The sequence below is a fragment of the Polyodon spathula genome, chromosome 1, assembly GCF_017654505.1.
Source record: "Polyodon spathula isolate WHYD16114869_AA chromosome 1, ASM1765450v1, whole genome shotgun sequence".
NCBI lineage: Eukaryota > Metazoa > Chordata > Actinopteri > Acipenseriformes > Polyodontidae > Polyodon > Polyodon spathula.
In genome coordinates this window covers 14,163,193-14,172,982 of record NC_054534.1, presented here as the reverse complement: position 1 = coordinate 14,172,982, position 9,790 = coordinate 14,163,193, and the positions used below count along the sequence as shown (strand labels likewise).

General features: G+C 36.6%; 1 long non-coding RNA gene across 1 annotated transcript in view; it reads left to right on the top strand.

The window, feature by feature from the left end:
• Positions 1–7,884: 7,884 nt before the first annotated feature.
• The window catches only part of LOC121314465, a 16,700-nt gene continuing 14,794 nt past the window's right edge, over positions 7,885–9,790 (top strand). The window contains exon 1 of the long non-coding RNA XR_005950107.1: positions 7,885–9,790. This exon is cut by the window's right edge and continues 615 nt beyond it. This is a non-coding gene — a long non-coding RNA (uncharacterized LOC121314465).

Below are 9,790 nucleotides of genomic sequence, written 5' to 3'. Positions count from 1 at the left end.
CTATTTTTGGCAAATATTCCTTTCATTTTAACCTCTGACCTAAGGCATACATGCTAACAGTCCCTATATGGTCAGGACAGTCCCGGTTTCCTAGCAAATGTCCCTGTCCCCATGCATCGGAAGAAAGTCCAGATATTTACCCATAGAAAAAAAATCATTTATTCTCCACAGTAGAGTTAGTGAAAACTCTGTGCTCCTTTGTGCAGCTGACACATCTGCTGATCACTAACTTATACAAAGGCGAGAACGCTTCATTATGTCTTTATTTTTGTCAAACTAAAAAGACAAGCATCCCACTGAACAGTTTACAAATGTTGGCAAGTATGCTAAAGTGACATGTTGTGGACATATATTGTCGACCCTTTTTTAAAATATATAGCACTTTCAGATAATGGTTTCATACTTGGTACAAAACTGTATTGTATGATTTTTCAGGTCTAGTTCAATTGTGGTTGTCAAATTATGTTTGTATGATTTCAGGTACTGACCATACAGTATGTACTGTGGTTTAGAAATACAGACATTAACCAAATATGGCTTCCATATTGAGGTAATTCTAGGTTTAGGTTTCTGCTGTATAGAGACAGTATAATGATTGTTTTATTTGTGTCCTCTTTTAAATAAAGACTGAAATCAATGAATATGAATAATAAATACAATCCTACTTCTTTGGTATTGATTTGTATTTGAACTCCTTTACACTTGATTCAGTATATTAATAAGGCAGTGATATTTTTCTTAATGCAGTCAACTGTTTGCATTTGCTGACTCTTGTACTTTTTTGAACCAGTGGAATCCAGTATAATCTATGACTGGCAAACTGAGCTGTTGATTTTTTCTTTTCCACTGTTTTCACAATGAGATGCTGCCATCTTGTGATTACATTTAGAACAACAGTTTCAGGCTGTATTTCTAATATTATTTTGGCATTGCTATAGACTAAAAATGAAAAAAGTACAGTGTTTTAAAATATATTATGTGTGAGCTGCTAATGTTTCAGATAAAACTACAGTATAAGCAGAAGTATTTAAGGCTCAGAGCTCGGCCCTGGTATACATTGGTTCTTGGCAGTGTGAAACGAGTATTTATTGACTTTCAATATATACTGCACCTATACCTGTACACCCTAACTATTAATCGAAAACTAAATTCATACAAACTGGTCACATAGAATCCCATAGTTTGTTTTGGGATGTTTTCAATCTTTTGTGTTTTTTTTCTTTGTCCTTTCTCTGTTTTCTGACCTTGCTCAGCTAAAAAGCACATCTTGAATAACAGCTTTTATTTAGGCAGGAATAATTCAACAGTCTTGGCAAGCCTGAGACTAGATGAAAGTTCAGTGTTTCATGGCTCACTTTGGACTCTTGGCATCAGTGTTAGAAAATGTTTTAGCAGAAAAGTATTGGCTGTTATGGATTTTTTTCCAAAAAAAACAGGCCAGTGTTTCTAAACCTCTAATCGTCATAGAAATTAATTTATAATGTATTCCAGATTGCCCTTTCCTATTCAGTTTTAAACTCCACTGTATAATAACTGCACAATTTCTCAATCAATATACAGCCTTTTTGGACTGTTGTCATGTCTCAAAGCTATTCTATTACAGGACAGAACAGTAATGCAGAATAAGGTAGTGTAATATTTGCCATTTGGGGAATGTTATTACTCGATTCCTAAAAATGTTTAAACAATGCAAGAACTTTGGGAACAACAAGAGGCTCTTCAGCTAAATAAGGCTATTATCTTCCTATCGCACAATTTCCCTTGGAGCAGGTTATAATTCAATAGGACATTGAGTTTTACCTTTTATTACTTCAACTGGTAAACTATTCCATGCAATTATTACTATCTGCATACAAAAACATATTTTGTACCTTCTGTTTCTCAGTTTCCATTCATGTGCTATTGAAATAGCCTGTTACACAGTAACTTCAATTGAATACCCCATTATTTGTAGAATGAACAGATTTCATTTATATGTTTAGTACCATTACATGTCTTAGCAGTAACCACTGCAGAAACTGGTAAAAATAAGAAATATCCAAACAAAATTGGTAGTAAATGGGTACCATGTGGGTTACCACTGTACTTGTGAAAGTAGTAATATTAAAAGATAAAAGCAACACTGTACTCCATGCTATCTGGAAATATTTAAAATAAAAATGGCATGTCTACTATTTAATAAAGAGAAAAGGGATTGTAGAAAAGAGCATTTGTCTGAGGTTTGCAGTACTCCTACTTCAGCTCAAGAGCCAGCAGATCTCCCAGATTTAATAACAATTCCACAACTTAAATTGCTTGAACAGAAATGTTTGTTCTCCGCTAACAGGATTGTGAATTATTAATCGGATTGGGAGCTGATTTTCTGACCCGATTGTTGAGGCGGGATTCTTCCACTGTCACGCTCTAGTACACTATTTACTGTGATGTATGTGTCTGCACATCTTTATATCCAATTTAATGCAATTCAGATAGATTTCAAAGAGACATCATGAAACGGCATGGCTGTGACCTCATCAAGTCCGGATACAGACTCCTGCAACTCTTCCACGTCTCAGTATTGACTGTCTATGTTTGTATTTACCCAATAAGATCTATACAAATTAAATACAGCTACTCGCAGTAAATATGAATATATTGCTAAACAAAATAATTTCACAGGAGGATCTAGCACAAGTAAGACATCATTTTAAATCACTGTAGTCTTGAAATGAGAGTGCAGGGCTAAATGTCCTAAAGGAATATCTTAGGGCTGTCATTAGTTACAGTTCAATATTTTTAAAATAGATTTTTAATGCATCCTCTAATCCAAATAAAATGCAAGTGAAATCCAATGCGGCAATAACAAAATCATACATATACAAAAGATGTTAGGACTAGAGTAATATAAATACATTGGTAGTATGCAATTTTATGGTACATTCAAGACCCCCCAAAATATATCTTTTCTATTTAGTCCACAGTAGTATTTTATTTACTGGTAACATGAGATACAGTATAAAGAAACTATTAGCATACAGATATTTATAAAGGAACCTGACTCACCCAGCCCAATTTATTTCAGTTTACTATTTTACTATTTGGCAGCTATGTTCATTTCAACCAAACTATCAAGTGAGATGAACTTTTAAGATACTTCTACTTAATTTTTTAGCCCAAGATATATGGGGTATATTTTAAAGACCAAATGACCAAATTCTCAATTGTCATTGTATTTGTTCTTTAACCTCTCCCTTGCCTTATCATTTCTCAGTTATGTTGAGTGATTGTAAAATTCTAACTACCAATGCCTGAATAACCTGAACATGCTTCCTCATTATTTCATCATGTCACCCTCTCTCTGTATGTATAGTTGGACCAGCAGTATTGAAAGATCACATTGTCACATGGTTCCAGGGAAGCTCTACAGACTCAAAGTAAGTTTTTTTTTTTTTTTTTTTTAAAAAGCACCATTTACAATGATAGCAAACATCATAAAAAGCAAACGATAAAAGGTGAATAATCACAGGGAAGCTGAATCACGCTCTGTTACTACAGAATTTAACTCATTAATATAGACCATACAGATTGAGTTGCCAGCATTTATAAAATGGGGAGGTGAATACTTTTCCCTTTCACATTTGGAGGGTTGTGTGTTGGCCAGATTTTGTGGGAAGTTTGTATACCCCTGTCTATAATGTGCATGGCTATAGCCAGTGGCATCTGTGGCATTTCTATTTTTTTTTTTAATATTCAAAGACTAGGGAGAGGGGTGTTATCTACTGTGTACATTACCAGTAAAATAGTGATCTATGTATTACCAGTATCCAATTCCTTGGGGTCAATATTCTACTTAAAATCAGCTAACCACAATTATTATTATTATTATTATTATTAAGTGGTTGCCCGTTATTTTTATTGTTTTCTCCTCAATTTAGTAATATCCAATTATTATTTTTATGCTCAGCCCACCGCTACCACCCCTGCTCTGACTCGGGAGAGGCGAAGACGAACGCACGCTGTCAGCCGCCCGCTTCTTTATACACTGCAGACTCACCATGCAGCCACCCAGAGCTACGGCGTCAGAGGACAACTCAGCCCTGGGCAGCTTACAGGCAAGCCCGCAGACCACAGCCAAGGATACCCTGGCCGGCCTTAAACCCCCCGGGCAGAACTCTGCCAATTGTACAGTGCCCCCTGGGAGCTCTCGTCCTTGGTTGGCAAAGGAATAGTCTGGACTCGAACCGGCGACATCCAGACTATAGGGCACATCCTGCATTCCATGCAGAGTGCCTTTACTGCATGAGCCACTCAGGATCCTCCATAATTAGTTTTTATGGACCATTTTGTCACCAGGTATGGAAGTTGCAAACAACCTTTATTTTTACTGTTATTATTGTTTCAGATTTTGGATAGGGGATATTCATTTTTTTACATGTGTGTGCGACGACCAGAATGGAGGTTCAACTGGCCTGTAGTATAATGTGAAGCGTTTTCATTGAAATTGGTTGATGAGCCAAAAACAGCACTAAATGGCATGTGACCTTGCATCTCTAAAGGGGTGACAGTAATTATCCCAGAAAACCCTGAGGAAGCTTATGGGATACTGAGCAGTGTGCCAGTGAAAATAAACTCGGGTGAATCCCTGAAAGAATGTTGTTGTAATTACGAAACAGCTGCAAAATAAATCTCATACCACCAGGCTTCTTGCTGGTTTTCTAACTCTTGATTAACTAATTAAAGGCTAATGAATTATTCCATCCAGTAAATGTTTTAATTATATATGTGTAGAATTGACTTGCTAATGATCATTTAATTATTGGCAAAATGACCATCAGCGACTAAATAAAAATCAGCTGTTGCTTTGCAGCACTTTTTTTTTTAATTAAGACTGGTAAATTTATTCACATCACACTGAAATTAGTTATTAACACACAGAGCTGCACATCTGGGCTTTCTGTGGTTATTACTGTTTCATTTGTATTTGTCCCTAATACATCATTATTTAAATTACAACCTCTTGGCATTAATAATGTTGAGCCAGGGAGCAGTGCTCAAGCAACCTTAGGAAATACAAATTGTTCGAGCTGCTTGCACAAGAAGTTCAGCTCTGTTGGCTCCCATATTGTATAACCAGGAGCTGTTGAGATTCCCATGCTCCTGGTCAAGTTGGAGGTGTAAATGAGACCAATACATATATTTGCTGTATTTATCACAGTGGAAGATGTAGTGCTCCGTTCCGGATTTTAAATAAGGTTTTAGATGTAAGAAAGTTGGTACTTTTTATTTTACGTGCTGACCATATCATCTAATCGTGTAATGATACATGCACCGCTTGCATAATTTTGCTTCCAAGGCTCTAGCAGAGCTTGAACATCATTTAAAACCTAGAGCTGAAAGTGCATTTTACTATGAACATCTTCATTTAAGTCAGACAGATTTCAAAAGTGGTCTTTATCAACTTATGCAAAAAACGCATTCGGGTAATTGCAAGGTAAAGATTCTAATAAATTAGCGGTTGATTTTATTGACTTACTGTATTCGTCTGTGGTATACAACAAGGTCTAGCATTTTTACTGCACTGGGGAATTAATGTGAGTCCCCCTTGATTGCAAATAAGACTTTGGTCTGCACTTCTAGCACACTGCTTGGACTCATCATTATAACTAAGGATCATAATTTCCTATATCCTGCTGGAGTTGGATTTTTAGAACATTTTACAGAACTGTGGAATCAGCCTGGTTTGCCTGAACCACCTACTGTATCCATGGTTATTCTAATAAAATCCAGTGATGGCTTGGCTTCAAATTTTAGCCAGCCCTAAACTAGTGAATGTAGAGAATTACTTATATTTGAAACTCTTTCATGTCTTTTTACCTGGTCAAAGTCACCATGCGTTTTAAATAATATCATGTTTTTGATTATGAATCACAGTTAGAAATATCCAGCAAAAGTTACAATTTCTGATGGTTTAGGATTACAGCTGTAAAAAAAGTCAATGGCGTTTTTGTTTTTGAGGTTTTCATTTGGGTTCATATTCACTTCCTCTGTTAAACGTTGTAGGATTACACCCTACACATTGTTACATTTCTCAAATACATCTTCATTGTCCTTACACAATTTTGATGGTACTTTTACTTTCCATTCTTTAACCCTGTGTTGTGTTGTGTCCAGCACACTGGACATAAAATGAAGTGGTCTGGAATGCATATTTTTGATATTATTATGATTCAGTTCATGTTAGTAAATGTCCAGTGCTCTGTGGAAGGACATTGCGACAAATTAAAAATATTCAGGTCCTTACAACCGGTAGAGATATCTAGATCATGGCGTCAAGCACATTGAGCAACCAGTGAGTCAATAAGAAAAATAAACTTAAATACTGAAACTAGCAATTGTGTGAGTCCAGCTAATACCATTCATGCTTCAGGAAAAGGAACTGGTTTCGAGACAGCAAAAAACCAAAGAGGAGCATAACTGAAATGATATTGGCATGATTGCTACCGGTAATGCCTCAATATGACACAGACAAGGGCAGGTAACCCCTTAACAAGGGTCAAAGCATGCATGTCACAGCTCAGAAACATTAACTCAGGCCATTTGCAAGATTGCCAAATAATGTGAAGCAGTATTGGTTTAGTGGGTATTGCAAATAAAATGTAGTCCAAAACAAGTTAAGATTTGCTTTCATGCTGGCTGTAGAATTTTAGTATTGGAGATATGTCTTTTTTTATTATTACTTAATATTCGCAAATTATTTTTTTATTATTTTCTCCTCAATTTAGAAATGTCCAATTATTTTTATGCTCAGCTTACCAGTACCACCCCTGCACTGACTTGGGAGGGGTGAGGATGAACACACGCTGTCCTCCGAAGCGTGTGCCGTTAGCCGCCTGCTTCTTTCACACTGCAGCCTCATTCTGATAGGTTGGAAGGTCTCCAAAGGATTACAGTATTTAGCCAGGGAATCAGCAAGCCAGGATTGGTAGTGGGGAGTTGTACAGCACACTGTACATGAATGATAAAACATGAATGATAAATCTGTTTTAAGGTGATTTGACTATCAGCTCAGAAGCTGTTCTTCAGTTCTAGTTGTCAGCCATAGACAACTAATGTAGGCTAGATTTGCCAAAGTGTCTTCAGAATCATCTAGTGCACGGCAGAGAGCCAAACAAAAGGAAACTTGATCCAAAGTAGCTGATTATTTCAATAAGGACACTTTTAATGTCTATAGCAGGCAACTAGAACTGACGAGCTCTAAACTCAGATAAAAGCACCTGTGGCAGAGCAAAGCTCTGCCCTTTAAATTGGCAGAGATGGGGTTAACTTCCCCTACCTGCCTGGGTTTATTATGTTCAGGTGGCTGGGGTTGATTAGTTGATTAGGTTGATTAACGATCAATCAGCGCCCAGCCACCTGATATAAAAGCCTGGAAACTGTTATTTTTGTAAGTTTTGCTTTTTATCTTTTTTGTGTTTAAATTGCTTTGTTTTGGCCCTTGTGCCCTTTCATTTTGTGTTTATTTATAATAAAATAGTTATTTTTTTGAACTGCAAAAAAAAAAAAAAAAAAAAAAAAAATATAAAAAGGAAAACTTACAAAAATAACAGTTTCCAGGCTGGGCAATGCCTTCACTGGATTCAAACTTTCTAAACAACCCAAAAAAAACAACCTGCTTCCTCAGCTCCCTCCCCCCAAATGAGAAGCAGAGGCCTCCTTTTATATCAGGTGGCTGGGCGCTGATTGATCGTTAATCAACCTAATCAACTAATCAACCCCAGCCACCTGAACATAATAAACCCAGGCAGGTAGGGGAAGTTAACCCCATCTCTGCCAATTTAAAGGGCAGAGCTTTGCTCTGCCACAGCACCTAACACAAACAACAAAGCAGCATTTCAGTAATTGCAATACAAACTCAAACATCATAAAAAAGCTGAGGAAATCAAATTAAAAAAATTAAAAAATAATAATTAGATTTAAAACTACTACACTTAAACACATTCCTGTTTGTTTGTTGATGAGCTGATCATATCTGTAACCCACAATGCTGCAACATCCATTATGACAGTAGCAGACAGTCAATCAGTTAAGCAGTTAAGAAATGACTCGTTATATACAGCATAACACTTTCAAACATGTACAGGTTTTCACTAGTCAGGATGGTGCTGTTTAGGGCCACCAGCACTACTATTCAGAATCTACAGCCTCTTGCCTAACTACTGCCGTGAACCCAACTGCATTAAAGCATACGTTAATTTCCCAGACTGCAGCTAGAGGCCAGCACGAACACATCCTTTGTGCTTCTCATTGACAAGGATTGCAGGCATTGAGCCCTTGCAAAATGGAGAATAAAAGTGGTAAGAGAAGCTCATTTACAAATGTTTCCTATTTGCATACTCTAATGAAATGGGCCATAATTGGTCATCATTGATTTTTTTTGATTGAGCTAAAATTGAGTCAAATATTCTTAGGGCAGATAGCTGATTGATTTGCGGTGAGATTCAGGACTATTCAGTTTGAGAAATAATTATGTTCTTATTTAGTTATCATCATTCCTCTTAAGTGCATTGCGCTGATGTATTTGCATAGAGGATTTGCAGGAGCTTCTTTTCTGGTTATGGAAGCTTGAAAAACGATGGCAGCAATCCAAGGAAAGTTTTCCTTTGCACATAGTTTGAACCAGCAAATCACATAAGTCAGACATAAGTCTTTCCTTGGCAGTTGGGAACTTGGGAATAGTAGTATAATAGGTAATCGCTTAGGACTGGCTGGATTCTTGCTTAAGCCACATCCAACATAGGCTTGAAGGGCAGGTCAGATTCAAGACTGATGTGTGTTCATTTTAATGGTTTATTGCAACTGGTCCCTGGTGTTGAATAAATGTATCGCCAAAGATGGGCTGAATAGTGAAGAGCTTCAATCCTAAATTTTAAATTTCAATTTATTGGTGTTAAAGTATAAACATAAAATAAACCAATAAATAACACAAACATACATGTGTACTATGGGAATGTTAACATTTTAAACTCCTATTGACCATGACTGTTATTTTTTATAAAGTTATGACCGTGTTTATGTCTCTGTATCCAGAGGACCTTGAAGCACTCCAATTAATTCAATGTTCATTCCTGTGTAAATGTTTGCTGTATATAAACTTAAATTTTCCTGGGACTTTGGCATTTAAAAAAATGTTATACTACAGTAATACTAAGTAATTAATTTTTGTTGTCACTGGTTTAAGTATTAATATCCTGTAGAGCTTTTTTATTCTACGATAGTGTTTTGTGGACTGAAGCTCCCAGATGTATTTGAACTTGGACAGATTTACTTTTCAGTGTGGTTTAGTCACTCTCTGAATGGTTTCCATTCCCTTTGTTAGTAATAGAGAATGGCCCTGAGATGAAGCTGACATTTGTATAATTGATATGCTTTGCCTTTTCACTTTCAGTATCAGCATGGTGACATAATGGCTCCAATGGTTTGGATTTGGTTCATTAAGGTCAAGAAAGATTATTATGTGCCCTGATATGGAGAAACTCGGTGATGAGCAATAGAGTGACATGGCTGCCATCATTCAAAGGATGCCCATCAAAAAGGGGAGTTTTTCCGCTGAATGGGACAAAATGGGTTTGTAGAGAGTTTGTCATCACGACAATATCTCATCTTGAAAAGTGGGTATCAGTGGTTTGGTGAGCAGTTTCAATACATTTGGCCACTCAAACCACCATGCTAATAGGGATACTTTTCAATAACATTTAGTATATGAAGCCATGCATGGGTCAATGAAATACATCTTGGCAGTTCATAAGAAAGG